Genomic DNA, 14804 nt, shown 5'->3' with positions numbered 1-14804 from the left:
ACCGGAAACACGGAGAGAAAACGCACGTTAGAAGTGAGGAAAAGAGTAATTCCTACGGGCGGACACGGTCGTTTATTGCTAGTTGAAAGGCTCTTCGGTTTACTAACGACACTAACGGGTGTCGCGGCACAGCAAAAGAGTCGTCGTCGGTACACAAAAAGTCAAACTCTCAATACCTTGTGCGGGTCGATAAATAATCCCGCGGGGGCACCGCGCTGCCACCGTTGAGTCTCGATCAGCTTGCACGTACCATACACGGGCCCGGCGTCGCGTTCGTGTGTACGTGCGTGTGTATATATATATGCCTGAGTGCGTGCGTGTATCCTTTGTCCCACGGCGGTGTGGTAATCCGACTTGTGTACCTCCTGTACCGGCGTATACCTCCTGTACCGGGGGTAGAAGCGAGACGAAGAGGCACGTAGTGAAAGAGAAGGGGAGTAGTCGCACGAAGGCGGCAAAAGCCGAGCGCACTTTATTATTTACGTATCCACATTGGCCGGCGAGGGAAGGAACAGGCACATTCGCTCACTTCATTCGTATGAGGAAAAGAAAAAAAGAAATACGGACGGATATACGACGACACTCCTCCGGCACGTATAACACACTCTCGCCAATTACACCGCCAGGCTACGTGCGGTCACGCACGTATACACATATACGTTATATTACACACACACACACACACACACACACACACACATACGTGAGCACTACTCTTGTGGCTCGGCTGCGTCGACCGAGGATGCCCGAACGGCTAGCCGAAGGGGCTCTCGTGAATGCGAGAACAGAAGCACGCGGTGGCCTCAACGCACACACGCATAATTCACACTCCGATTTAATCGTAATCGCAACAGACGCGACGGATCGTCATAAGGCTTGTTGTCTCCTCGCTAATCACTTATCACGTCGCGTCGCGAGGATATTTTCGGCGTCGCGTCACTCGGACTGTCTCGCACGCCGCGTCATAACGGCTTGAACGTTTGGCGTTCACTGAGTCAATGCTTGCCCCTTCCATTGCACCCAATGCTGCCAACACCGTTACCACCACCATCGCCGGTTATACCACTACTATTGCAATGTTACCGGCAACGCTACTACCACAACTATAGAGCGCGTGGTTAACGTGATAGCCGCATTTGTCAAAATGATTCTTTCCTCAAGGGGAATATCGTTACAATTGCGGTTCATGTGGTATTGAATTCAGTATACAATTGCAACATGGAAGATTATATACCTTTTCATGTACATGTAGAATATCGTATCGGAATAAAAATTATTGTTATCATACTATTGTCGATAATGTATCACATTCCTTTTTAAATTATCGATAATCCTATCATATTTCTTTTTAAATATGACTCTTTAGCTTATGTAAACTTAATGTAATTAGTTTTTAGGTTTAGGTTTCAAGGCAGCAGTATTACTAACACCTCGTCTTATTGTTTGTGCAATCTTATATGTTGTGTTTTATCCTTCTGTTATATCCACATTCATTTTAATACAATAAAGTTATATCATCATTATTATTATTATTATATGATGTACAGATATACAGTGAGTGTATGCAAAAAGCATTCGTACAGGAGAGATATCTTTTTAAAAAAACATTTTTAGAGAAAGTAAACATTAATTAACAATTTGTTAACAAAAAATAGATCATACAAAATTAGTTTACCTAAAAAAGTGAAATAATTAAAATATATTATTTTAATAATTAATAAAGATGAAAAATTCATTATTTAGATGTATAAAGAGTATGTAGTCAAGAAATATTTAGCTTTTGAAATAATTATTTTCGTGAAATGTTTCTGTTTATGTTTATGTTGAAACAATGTTATCATATACTACAAATAAGTAATTAATATTTATTTTCTAAAAATGAAGTTTTTAAAAAATATATCTTCCTCCCTACATAAAATGTTTTTTTAACTCACTTGTATCACAATTAAAAAAAATAAATTCAAATAAAGAAATTATAAATGATCATTTAAAATCAAATAAATTTTGCAATACCTTAAAAAAGCCTTAATCGAAAGAAATTACACACCAATAAATTAAATAAATTTTAATCCACAATTCAATACAATTAATTCATTCTTATTATAACGACGATATAAAAAAAATCGGGAATTTCATCCTTTTATTACATCGTTCGTGAATTATTAAATCATTTTTAGTTATTATTACTACTAAATTTTATTTTTAATTCAATCAATATTATATAAATATAATAATAACAAAAATTCTCGCAATTTTTTTCTGAAAGTATGGACGGGAAAAGACCGTTTATGTTTTCAAGACATTACCGGACACGCGCGGTCGTTACACACGCAGGCCTTACACATGTTCATTTATATATTATATGACGCGGTCGGACGATAAACCACGCGTTTACGGCGCCGTAGTCTATCCATTAGTCTTCGCCGAAAACTGTGAAACTCGCGATGATTCCGTGCCAGGAATTCGGGCGATGAATTTCGCACGAGTCCGGCCAGAAATAGCCTCGGGGAGAAGCGAAAGGAAAACGCGTGACAAGAGAGACGTTGAAAAGGAATCGTTCTACCAGCACCTATTCATCGGTACGACTAATTGCGCGATCTTTTGAGAAGCCAAGCTGTGTGACGGTGCAGCACACGCTCGCAAATGACTCGCAACCAAAAGACGCGTTCCCCTTATGGACTAGCTACTCGGTTCGTCAACATTTTTGAAATTCAAATCACACGCAGCCTCGGGAGATAATAGTTTCGCATTCGTGCCACTCATTTACCGCTAAACTCGCTTACCTAACTTCGACTTTTACGAAATCGGAGACTCCAAGAAACACACTACAGTAGTACTCTGCAGAATACTCGGTAAATATTAACAGTATAAACTCTGAAATAGTAAAATCTCTAAATGCGACCAACTGTATAATCGATTATAAAATATAAAATTATATTTTGTGAGAGACGAGAATCGATGGTTGTATTGTCGAACAAATACAATACATGATTCTCGTTAATATTAAATACTTATTATTTGGTTTACTCATACATTAAAAATATGATGACATTAAAAAAAATTATTGAAAAATATAAAAACAGTATAATAATGTAATATACTACATAGTAAAAGACATTTTGTATTTGTATTAAAAATATAGTCATTAAAACCTTGTTAAAATTTGTGTGTTAAATTTTTAATATTTTACAATTTTTAACCGAGTGTTAATTTAAAATAATGTAAGCACGTTATTTGAACATTTTATAGTTAAATTGATATTTCTTAGTGTTAAATAACACAATTTATGAATAAGTGAACAAATAACATAAAAACAACATAGTTTTAAAACATAAATTTCATGATAAATAAGTAAAAGTTGAATGTATTTGTTAATATAACATATTAGAAATTTACTGAAAAAACATATTTTCACAATTTATTTCTAAACTGTAAAAAATGTTTTGTGTTAATCTTTACATAATGTTTCTGTTACTTTCTAACATATTGTATTGAATTAACATAAAAATTCGGGTAAACCGTGAAATATGTTAAACTTGACATAAATTTTCCAACTATACAGACATACAAAAAAACCTGACATTGACCATCTCTCTATATATCTAATACAATACATCTTAAAGAGAAAAGGTTGGACGTTTTTTTTCTCATTTTATTCACCTACAGATGTACAATTACCGTTTGTTGTAAAGAACAAAAAACTAGTATTATGACTCTTTTATCCTGTTTTTATTTATTTTTAAACTTTTACCGAATATATTCTATAAAAAATATATAGCATCTGGATGCGTCCCAAATTACACATGAAGAGCATGAAATATAATTTTATTTTTTTTTTTATTCAGTGAACAACAAGGAAAAATAATATATTATGCACTTTGTGCGTAATTTGAAACGCACTCATGGCTATAATAATGTATAAACAGTCGATAGTCTAATAACAGTCGTATTCAAAAGTGAATGTACGCTGTCATTATGAACCATGAAATTTGGAATGTATCTAAAATTAGGTATCTGTGAGTTATTTGTATTTGAATTATACCTCGCGGATTATGCGATCGATTATCTGCCGGATATGACTAATAATTTTATCTTAATAGTCCAATAACAGATTATTGAAAATATGACTGGATAGTAGTAGAGGTATCCTTCGATCCTTTTTAGAACCAGGTATATTTGATACCTGAACCTAAATAGAGGTCGAGTCTGCGAAACAAAGGGGAGCTGTCGGGAACGCTAATAGCTTGTAATCTGAGAATAAAGCCGTATACAAAAGTCAAGTTTTACCAATACTAAGTGGAATTATATGTGAAATTTTTTCATTCTCTCTCTCTCTCTCTCCTTTTCTCTCCTTCCTTCTCTTTTAAAAATCTACTAAACTTCAACTATTTTAAATTTATGTTTTAATTAAGTAAAATATGGGTAAACAAAATGTAAAAGAGAGAGAATATAAAAATGGAATGTGTTAAAATATAAAAATAAAAGAAATATTCTGATTAAAATATGACAGTTAAATAATCATAAAGTTTTCGTGATTAAATAGTCATATTTTCTATTAATATTAATCAATTGAAAATTTATGGACAAAAGAGAATCACGCGCGGTTGCTTTAATAACATCCAAGGAGATCAAATTACACGGCCCGTTTTAAGGCTCTCCTCACTTTTACGGTCTCCACCTCGCGCAGTTTTGCGGCCTATAACGCGCGTTTAAATGCGAAAGGCGTATTTGACCATTAAGCGCCGCGAGTAAAGTGTGGAAAAATATGCGCAACGGTGAAGAAATTGCACGCGAAAACCTCCGAGCGTCCGTAAACGAGCGGAAAAGTTTTATGCTCTTTCTCCTCCTCTGCATCGCGCACGTGTACGAGAAGGGAAATGCATATCCGCGGAAACACACCGCGCTCGGGGAAACGTGAAAGTTCGTAGTTGGCGCACGTATCCGAAGGCTTGAAAAATGTATGTGGATTCGCGGGCCCTGCCAGCAAAAGCAAGCTTCTCAACGACGACGTCCGCGGAAAATAAGCACGCTCATCGTAGGCGACGGCGACGGTCACTTCTCTAACAGTGTTTCACTTCTCGCTACGTTGCACTTTTAACGAGGCATTTATCACTATTCACTAGAAATTCCGCTACGTTTCGCCTTGCACGTATTAAAGGTGAGATTTTTACACGTAATGTATCATCATAGTCAAACATCCATATTTTTTATATATAATACTGTCTATAGTATCAAATAACATCGCAATATATTTATTTCAAGCAGAAACCTGACAGTTTTTTTACAGCTTCGTTGAGAGATTATTAATGGGTAACCTACTGGATATTATATAAAATAATTCAAATGCAATGATATACATTTGCTACGACAACATAATTAAAAAACTGTTATTTTTAATTGCTTGCAAAAAGGAATATAAAGAAAAAAGGGGAACAATATTTAAAAACATATACTTTTTTATTCCTTTACAATCAATTATAATTACCTCAAAATTACAATTCAAAAATAAAATTACAAATTTTAACGATTCAAAATATTTGAAACTTATTCTCAGAAAAAAATCTGTTTTTTAGTCGTGTCGTTGTAGCAAATAATGAGCGATATTTATATGTTAAAATACCACGGTTGCATATATTTACAGACACATGCATTTCATTACAATTAGACTTAGTAAGTCATTGTTATGTAAATCTGTGTGTTTCACAATATTTGCCTGGATTTCTTGCAATCCCGCGCGAAACGTGTCGGTGCCTTTGCAACACTCCTTAAATCTCAGACAGCGTTCTCACGCCGATAACCCAGTAATGTTTATCTTTGCACTTAGAAGTGCACACGCTACCTTTTTATGAAGTATCGTTAACACACTAAAAGGTTGCCATGGTGCATCCGTATGGCGGAACATCTCGTCTCGGTGAATTGTCCTCAGGCCGGAGTGACGGAAGAATACAAAAGAGATCTTGCATTGACAAGAATTCACTGCCGACCCTCGACAATTACGCATTAGACCTACATAGAACACCTGGTGGATCGATACTGAGAAAGAGAGAGACCCTTCTTCGTCACGTTTCTCCCTCGGTATATTCATCAAATAAATTCGGAGCACGTCAACGACTTCACGATAAAATCTCCAAAATCTCGCACGGCAATTAAATCGACTTTCATTGAAATTCATTTCAGAGAAAGATTAACGCTGAAATAAATCTCAGTGGATATTGTTTAGCAGACGTTTATTCATAAATTAACTTTTCCTCTCGAGAATAAAAAGGAAAAAAAATGAAGATCGTTTAACTTTGAGAAGAATTTCCAGTTTTTATAAAATTTTTCCATAAAAAACATATTCTATATAAAAGAAATGTTTTCTTTTTCTCTCAGCACTTCTCGGTGCTAAATAATTAATAGACACAAAACGATAACTGTTTTTTATAACATGTTTTCGCAACATTGTTAACTCGCAAACACAAAAGTGCCTGCAAGAGGAAAATTTGTGTTTGGCGTGACAAGATACGACTACGTTAAAAATCCGTTATTTTTTGAAACGGTGGAAGAGAACGACGACAATAAATCAATATCTAGTAAGCATTACGGACGTATCTCGCATTCGATGACAATCCAGCTTATCGCTATTCACATAGTTCGCGACGTAACATATCGCGTATCGATAATAATATCTGCCAAACCAATAATATCTATTCTTGACTACGGACTGTTTATTTAGCTGTAGTTACATCAATTTAATAAAGAGAAATACCTAAACCGGCAAAGAGAGTGATTTGGCTCCTTGGTTAGCATGAAAGAAACGCAAGTATAAGTATCTTACGCCAGTCTGTCATTTTCTGGTTGTTGAAGAAAATTAAGCGTCAAAAATAGATAACAGTGAATTCAAATCTCTATACATCTTTTCTTCTTTTTTTAATATATATGTATATTAAAAATAATATATATATTATATGTTTTAAAAAGAAAAAAAAGAGATATGAAATTCGATAGTTTTACTGTTATTATGTATATTTCTTGATTTTTATTTTTTTAATATAGTGTGTACATAGTTTATACACACACACATACACACACACATATATATATATATATATATGTATATGTATATATCTTTATTATTATTGCTTACAATAATAGAATTATAAAAAAATGTACACACACACACACACACACACACATATACAATTCCATTATCTAAGATAATAGTAATAAAGATACATATTTCACATAAAAAGAACTTCCTTCTAAAAACACATTCAATTTAAAATTAAAAAATAAGCCTTAGTTTCCTCTTTATGCAGTTAGAGCTTCATTCACAAGGAGCTTTTTATCTTCATTCGCTTACAATTTAGAAGCTATTCAAGTGCCTCCATACATTTTTTTTTTTTCAAGAAGCAATCGACTCTGATTGAGGAACCCATAGGCAAACGGAAGTGCGGTGAACCCAAGTATACCATGTAGGTGGGTATTGGAGGAGAGAGAAAGGAGGACTGAGTGTGGTGCTGCAAAGAGAAGACACGTGCGCAAATCGATCTACTAAAATGGCTCTCGCTATGCGAAATACTGGCGGCCATCAACATTGCATGAATAATGAAAGACATAGCGAGTTTCTCTCTCTCTCTCTCTCTCTATCTCTCCCCTCCTCTCTCTGTAATTCCCAAGTCCTTGCTTACGCACATATTACCGCTCATATGTAGATAAACTATCGTAAAAACGTCATTACGAGCAACGCACGCGCATTCATATGTAAAAAAACAAAGCGTATAAATACCAATGTTAATTATCCTGTGTATTTTTCGTGTATAATTTACCGTCCGCTTTTTGCACGTTTGATCGCGACTTCTTGGTCTACCGCAGAATGTATGTGTGTATTGAAATAGAGACACCGACGTGTCGGTGGTACGCAGTGTCGACGGTTTATTAGCAAAGCAAGCGTACGCTTAGACATTCTCAGCATCGTCATTTCCGCAAAGGCTGCGCACGGTCGCATTGAAATTGTTGGAGAATCCCACGCGCAACTGGATGCTGCCTCGTTATCAATATTTTCAGTATCAATTTATGAAGCATTGATTTCAGAAAATAAATAACGTACGATAACACGCTTTTGTCTTTCGTACTCATAAATATTTCTTCCACGTATCGCCAATAGAATTTTGTCTTGTATTTCACGACGGACTTGGAAGAACGCGTGAAAAAATGGAAAAAATGATTGAACGAAACCTCAATGGCATCACGCGCGACTCCCACACCGGTGATAGTTTGGTGTTTCGATGGTTTCGAAAGCAAACTGATTCCGTTACAGGAGATCTCCCGGTGCGCGATCGCAAAAGACGCTTCTCCGCTTCCTGTACGAAACGCGTTCTCCGATATTCCCATCTCTTTTATCTAACGAATGTCTTCGGTTAGAGACGCTTCCGTTTCCGAGCGTTGAAAGCGCCGCGAGAGAGAGAGAAAGAGACACCGACGACGAGACAAAACTTGGTCGCTTAACTATCGCTCGCGCGGAATAAGACAAACTTTCGCCGTGAATTCCATTTCCACGCCTGTCAGAACAAGAGAAACATTCCCCCGGCATCTTCCTTTTCCTCTCAGCCTCTTCCCACTTCTGAAGGACCGCGACAAGTCGAACAGCTGTAAGTATACCTCCACGACGGGAGACCGCACTCTCATAAAGATAATCTCCTGTTCGTGTACGCGATATTTTTGCGACAAAGGATCACCTTAGGACCTGCTCGTAAATTGACCCGTGGCAGCTTGAGAGGAAAGATCGAGACCACCGGTCGAATTGTCATGACATTCAAGCTGAGATTCTTTATCTGCATTCCTAAGAAACATAAAGAATAATATCAATGTGTTGATACTTGGAAGTTATGTTTTGTCTATCTAACCGATTTCGTATTTTTCCCAGAATGTATGTTGCCAGATCATGTATAATCATGTTACCATGTGTATGAAATACAATTATCAATATTGCTAATTACTATATATAGTAATGAATGCAATTATCAATATCGCTAATTACTATATACAGTAATAAACGATATAATAAACGCTTCAATTCTGTCATTCTTGTTTAAGATATATTTAATGAAACTTTCTAAAATTCAACATTTTTAATTGTTACTTGGCCATTAGTACTATTTTTTAAACTGAGAACGACACTAACGAAATGTGAATTAACAATGCCTCTAATTACTGGAAATAATAAATTCAATTCTATTTCTCTTCACCATTTTACGTATAGCTCTCTCTAGCTCTTATGAGAAATTATCAATGCTAATAATTATTAAAAGGAATAAATAATTCAATTCTATCTTCCCCATTTTAAATGTATCTCTATCTTATTTGAGATATTTTTAAAAAATCTTACAAATTCTCTTGCATTCAACATTTTTAACTCTCGCTTGATATGAATATAAAACCGATAATGGCACTGACATTTAGAAACATCGATTGATTTCCTCCAGCAACTTCGTCATCAATATTCCTTTTAATACTTGTGTCGATACGATACAAAAGTCACGATGTAGCAAGCACCTACCAGGGTAAGGATGTTCCGTGACAGGCAAGCTTTCAATCGATCGATGGGCAAAAGGGATGCTTAACTACAGTGATCGCGGTCGCTCGGTTCCGAATGAAAGCGCGTGATTACGCGTGGCAATGATATCTCGCAGCTCAGCTGGAAAGTAGCAATGTATGAGGTTACAACGTTTTATGTAATGAACCAGTCCTCAGAACGGTTTAATGCCAATGTATTTGCATCGGCCGCTTCGTTGACAAGGTTCGCGATTTTTGCAAATGTTACGCGATGATTGCTTCAGAGAAATCAATTCGCCGAGTTGTTACGTCGCTTGTAATAAGAGAAATAATATGATTACTTCAGACGCAGGAATCGATTATAATAATAATCAATTTCTCCAACTTGTTTTTCACAAGTTTCATAGCCTGTTAGGCTATTACGATAAAATGCTATTCAATCTGAGTAAACTTAAATAATCGTTGACTAAACGCTGCGGTTTGTATAAAGATATACTTGTTTTCATTGATATTTACAGAAGAGAGATTTATTACCTATTCGATTTCTGTAACGTATACATATCGCGTAAAAAAAAAAATAGAATTTATATATTACTATATATTAGCGCGTATGACGTAACATGCAAATATGCACAAACTGAATATCCAAATTTACAATACGAACGGCTTAAAATGGCAAATAACAGCGAAAATAAATTTTTTAAAAGGAATATCATCGCGTTTGTAATTTAAATATGTCAATCAGATTTTGTCAGCTGCTAATGAGATAATATTTTTCAATGCGCAAGTTATTTATTATACAATAAAAAATTAGCGATAAAACCAGTTCGACTACATTATTGGTTCGTATTTTCAACTGAGCTGCCAGGAATAATTTTTCAATTAAAATTAGTGTCATCTTTATTATTTATATCAAGTACGGCGTATCTTAATTTTATGCAATAGCGTTCACATATACATGTATAATATATATATGTATATATATATATATATGCATAATATCCAAGAATTTCTACATGTATAATAATGAATAAATTATAAAGATATTTTAGCTTTTCTCTCACCCTCTTCCTGCAGAACACGATTTTCAGCGTACGTGCAATCTTTCAAAATAATCAATGCATTTGCATTCGAAGTAAACAGATTTACAGAATGGATTTAAACTGCGAGGGGGGAAATATAAGTGTGTTCGAAATACATATATTTGGAAAATATTCTACGGCGCAGCTCGCGCGCGGTGAAACCGATTCTTTCAACAGCTCTCGGTGTCGTGTTAAAGCACAAAGGCCCGCAGCCGGAGAAGCTTTTCCGATGCAAGCCCGTCGCGTAATAACGTCGTGTGTGTAATCCACTCCGTGCAACCCGCCTGGTACATAATACATATAATGCATCGCCCGCTCGTCATAACTTGTGGCAGCATTATAAGTTATATAGGGGCCGCAGATGTGCCGGTCGCGATTGATCCTATTACTATCGTCCTAGGCATCTATCTGTCACGTTCGCGATCGATAGTGGCCAGGAATCTCCATTAAACACGGCCTAGAGCAGAACCGTGTACACATCCGGCGGGACAAACTGTCGCTTTATTAAGTGGAAGAAACTGTGACACGAAAAAGATCCACTGGATATACAGATGGTACTTGATACCTTCGCTTAAAGTGTGAAGAAGATTATCTCGCACAAGTGTTTTCCGTTACGGCCAGCACGCGGAATTAAATGAGATAATCGACTCACAAATAGTTCTACAACATCATTTATGAAAATAAAATAATAATATTTGGCTCCAAGAATAAGTTTTTATTCGACTTTATTAATTAGCTAAAGAGAATTCAAGAGTCAAAACGTCTGCGGATATACGTTTTATTTTTAATTTCATTTGGTGTATACGTCCTAATTACTTCCGAGAGAATTGTATTTCTTCGCTTATGAATATATAATTTATGCATTAATAACCGTAGAGGCTTATATAAGCGTTTCACATTTGTATGGAATAATTTATGAAACTGCTCCTAACATTAATTAGGATATATCATGAAAAATTCCGTAATTGAATCGCAATTCTAAAATTATAAAAAGATTAATACAACAAAATATTTTTAGTTTTATTTTTCCTTAAATTATATTTAATGTACGTCTCGATAATTTGCAAAGATTTGTAACTGCAAAATAATAATTGCAAAATAATTGCAAAAAAAAAAGAAATGATATGAAATTAAATAACATTTGTTAAGAACAAATTTATTACAGGCTAAGTAATCCATAGACAAATAGTCTGAAGTATCTTATGTAAGATTTACAAGGACAATATTTGTTAGGCATACAAGCTTCAGTCTTTTAAACAATCTTCCTTGATTTATTTTTCCTTTTCCGCCTTCTGTCTCATTTTATAAACGAAAGATATGCGAGAAAGTGCAGATGCACAGATAACACGTTAGCGAAGTTTTATTGAACTAAGGAAACGATAGGGTCTCCCGAAATTGTGTATATCTCCGGGATTAACAAAGATTTTCCGTCATGTCGACGGAATCGCATTTCCCTGCGGAGGGGAAGAGAGCCTTTGGCGTCGACTGCACTTATCGAGCACCCGCCACCACCCCGGCGGCGCAATGCACGGGGATGCAGAATGGAGTAGAACAGAGCAAAGCAAAGCAAGGAACAATACCTATATAGTCGTCGGCGGGGCGGAAGAGCCGGACGAGAGAGAGAGCCACGATGAAGTTTATCCAGCGCGTATATCCCCGTTTACGTATCCTTTGTCCGTGAGGTAATCCAACGGGAGACGACGAGAAGGGTGGGAAGGATCAAGAGGAAGGGAGAGAGCGGAGATAGGGGAAAGGGTGACGGAGAGAGAATGAGACTGTGAGAGGGCGGAGGAGGAGAGGAGCACGATGGAGCAGCGGAGGACCGGCGGTTTTCACATCGCGCGCATGCGTGTGCAGTTTCATGTGCGGTGGCTGTGTGTGTGTGTGTGTGTGTGTGGGGGTTCTCTTTCTCTTTCTCTCTCTGTGTACGAAGAGGCGCCGCTGCTCCAGCAGCATCCGTATCTCTCGAGGAAGATGACAGCAGCGTCCTATCTCTCTCCCCGTCAATTCGTCGTTGATTTTGGAAGTGCACGCAAAAAGAACTCACGTATACACACCGACACACCGCGTACGCGGTGATAACGAGTGTTAAGCGTACGCGAAAGTATCGTCGTTGCGCAACATGAACATACTACTAATATACGTACACGGTGGGAAGCATCACCGACACTCTCACGCGATGGCTTCGACGCACACTCTCGCACACGTACATACGCGCACAGCCACCGAGGTAACACGGACGAGTACGGTACACACATACACACACACACACACAGATGTACACTCGCACGGAATAGGACTTCCCGGTAGGAGTCGTTGGCTCCTCGAACGATTTTCGCGGCACCGGGAATCGCGGGGCGACTCAAGTCACTCGAATGAGACGTCGGTTACGCCGATTGACGTTTCGTCGACGTTGAAACTAATGCCGGTTTTTCTCTATTGCGAGTAGTCTTCTCGTAAACCGCCTCGCCGTGGCATCGACGGTTCGAGCGCTTGGCGTTTACTGAGGCATCGCCGCTCCCCTCCACCGCCGGCGGCCAATACGACCCGCAGTGGCGTAACGTACGGGGGACAAGTCGGTCTTCCTCTAATGAGAAGATATTTCAAGATACCGAGCCATTTGGAGTATCTGGGTATATCGGGAAGATAGTCTGTTACATGTTCAACGTAGCAAACGTCAAATAAATTTCTATTTGCCAAATTAAGATGAATAAAAAATAATAGCGGCGTTAAAAATATTAAATCGGTTGACCTTTTTCTAAGGAGAAGATAATTAAAGATATATAGAACGATTAGGTAGTAATAAACTTTATACAGATTAGAGTAAAAAGTTTGTAATAATTTAGATTGTCAAGCAAGATTGGAAGCATATTATTTTGACTATAATTATATTTTGAATAAAAAATAACAGCAACGTTACAAATGTTAAACAGGTTAACGTTTTTTAAATGAGAAAACAATTAGAGATATATAGAGCACTGATAAACTTAGACAAAAATCAGAACTTATAACAATTTCGATTACTGAATTATTAATGAAAATATATTGAAAGTATATTATTTAGATTATAATTAAACTTTGAATAAAATTAATAACAACAACGTTACAAATGTTAAATCAGTTGATCTTTTTCAAATGAGAAAATAATTAGAAACATATAGAGCATTGAACCAGAATAAAGAATTTATAACAATTTAAATTATCGAGTTATTGATGAAAATATTCTGTGAATGAATATTAACTTATACTATAATTAGGTTTTTATACACGCAAAGCGACAGTAATGATTTAATTTATCAAATTAACCTTTTTCAAATGACGAAATAATTAGAGATATATAGAATAAACTTTTAATACAGATAAAAATTAGAATAAAGGCTTTATAACAAGTTAGATTATCAAGCTATTGATGAAAATATTTTTAAGTGAATATTATTTAGACTATTATGTTCTTTTATAAAAACAAAGCCACAGTTGTAATAATTTAGATTATTAAGTTGTTGATGAAAACGTGAATTCACTTCATGAATAGTATTTAAACTATAATTAGACTTTCACACAAACACACATATAAAGCGACAGTTGTAATGAACGAGAAAGAGATGTGCTCTTTGTCGTGCCAGCGAGAAGACGTTTAAAAATTCCTTTATCCAAAATCCAATATTGATTTTCGATATATTGTAATGCAATGAAGCAAGAAAAAGAATAATATATATATATATATATATATATATATACATACATTTTTTAATTAATTACATCACATTCTAACAAGACAAGCAAGTCTTTTCGTGTTAATAAAAAATATTCGTAACTATTTCTTCAGACTGAGAGAATAATGATAAAAATTTTATACGAAACTTTTAAGAAGCTCAATACATTAAAACTTGATGAATATAATCTAAATCTAAAAATCAATACTATCCCCACTGACGTTGCAAAGCAGATCTTGCACAAAGGAATATCTGAAGCTATCGGGTTTACGACATCGACGAAATTTGCATACATTATAAGCCGACTCGAATATCTGATTTGTCAATCGTTTGAAGAAAATTCGATATATTACAGAAATTCTGAATGGATTGTACGACATAAAACCGATTCGAATCTCTAGTGGTGGAACGAAAGTGGGATATGTCTAACGAAGATATATTTAAAGCGTTATTCCGCTCTGATATCGATGAATTT

At 35.9% G+C, this 14804-nt stretch overlaps 1 protein-coding gene across 5 annotated transcripts in view; it reads right to left on the bottom strand.

Moving 5' to 3' along the window:
• The window catches only part of LOC105144863 (uncharacterized), a 246697-nt gene that overhangs the window by 120777 nt on the left and 111116 nt on the right, over window positions 1-14804 (bottom strand). The window contains exon 1 of one of the 5 annotated variants that reach the window (XM_087415548.1): window positions 12197-14229. The exons of 3 other annotated variants lie outside the window; for them this stretch is intronic. The gene's annotated coding sequence lies outside the window, so the exon portion shown is untranslated. Of the gene's footprint in view, window positions 1-176; window positions 6943-12196; window positions 14230-14804 lie in introns of those variants that run through there. One more of the 5 variants, XM_087415547.1, reaches the window with a different exon arrangement.

The sequence above is a fragment of the Acromyrmex echinatior genome, chromosome 18, assembly GCF_024713525.1.
Source record: "Acromyrmex echinatior isolate Ae372 chromosome 18, ASM2471352v2, whole genome shotgun sequence".
Classification (NCBI taxonomy): Eukaryota; Metazoa; Arthropoda; class Insecta; order Hymenoptera; family Formicidae; genus Acromyrmex; species Acromyrmex echinatior.
The sequence above is the reverse complement of the archived record's forward strand: the minus strand, read 5'-3'. Positions and strand labels throughout refer to the sequence as shown.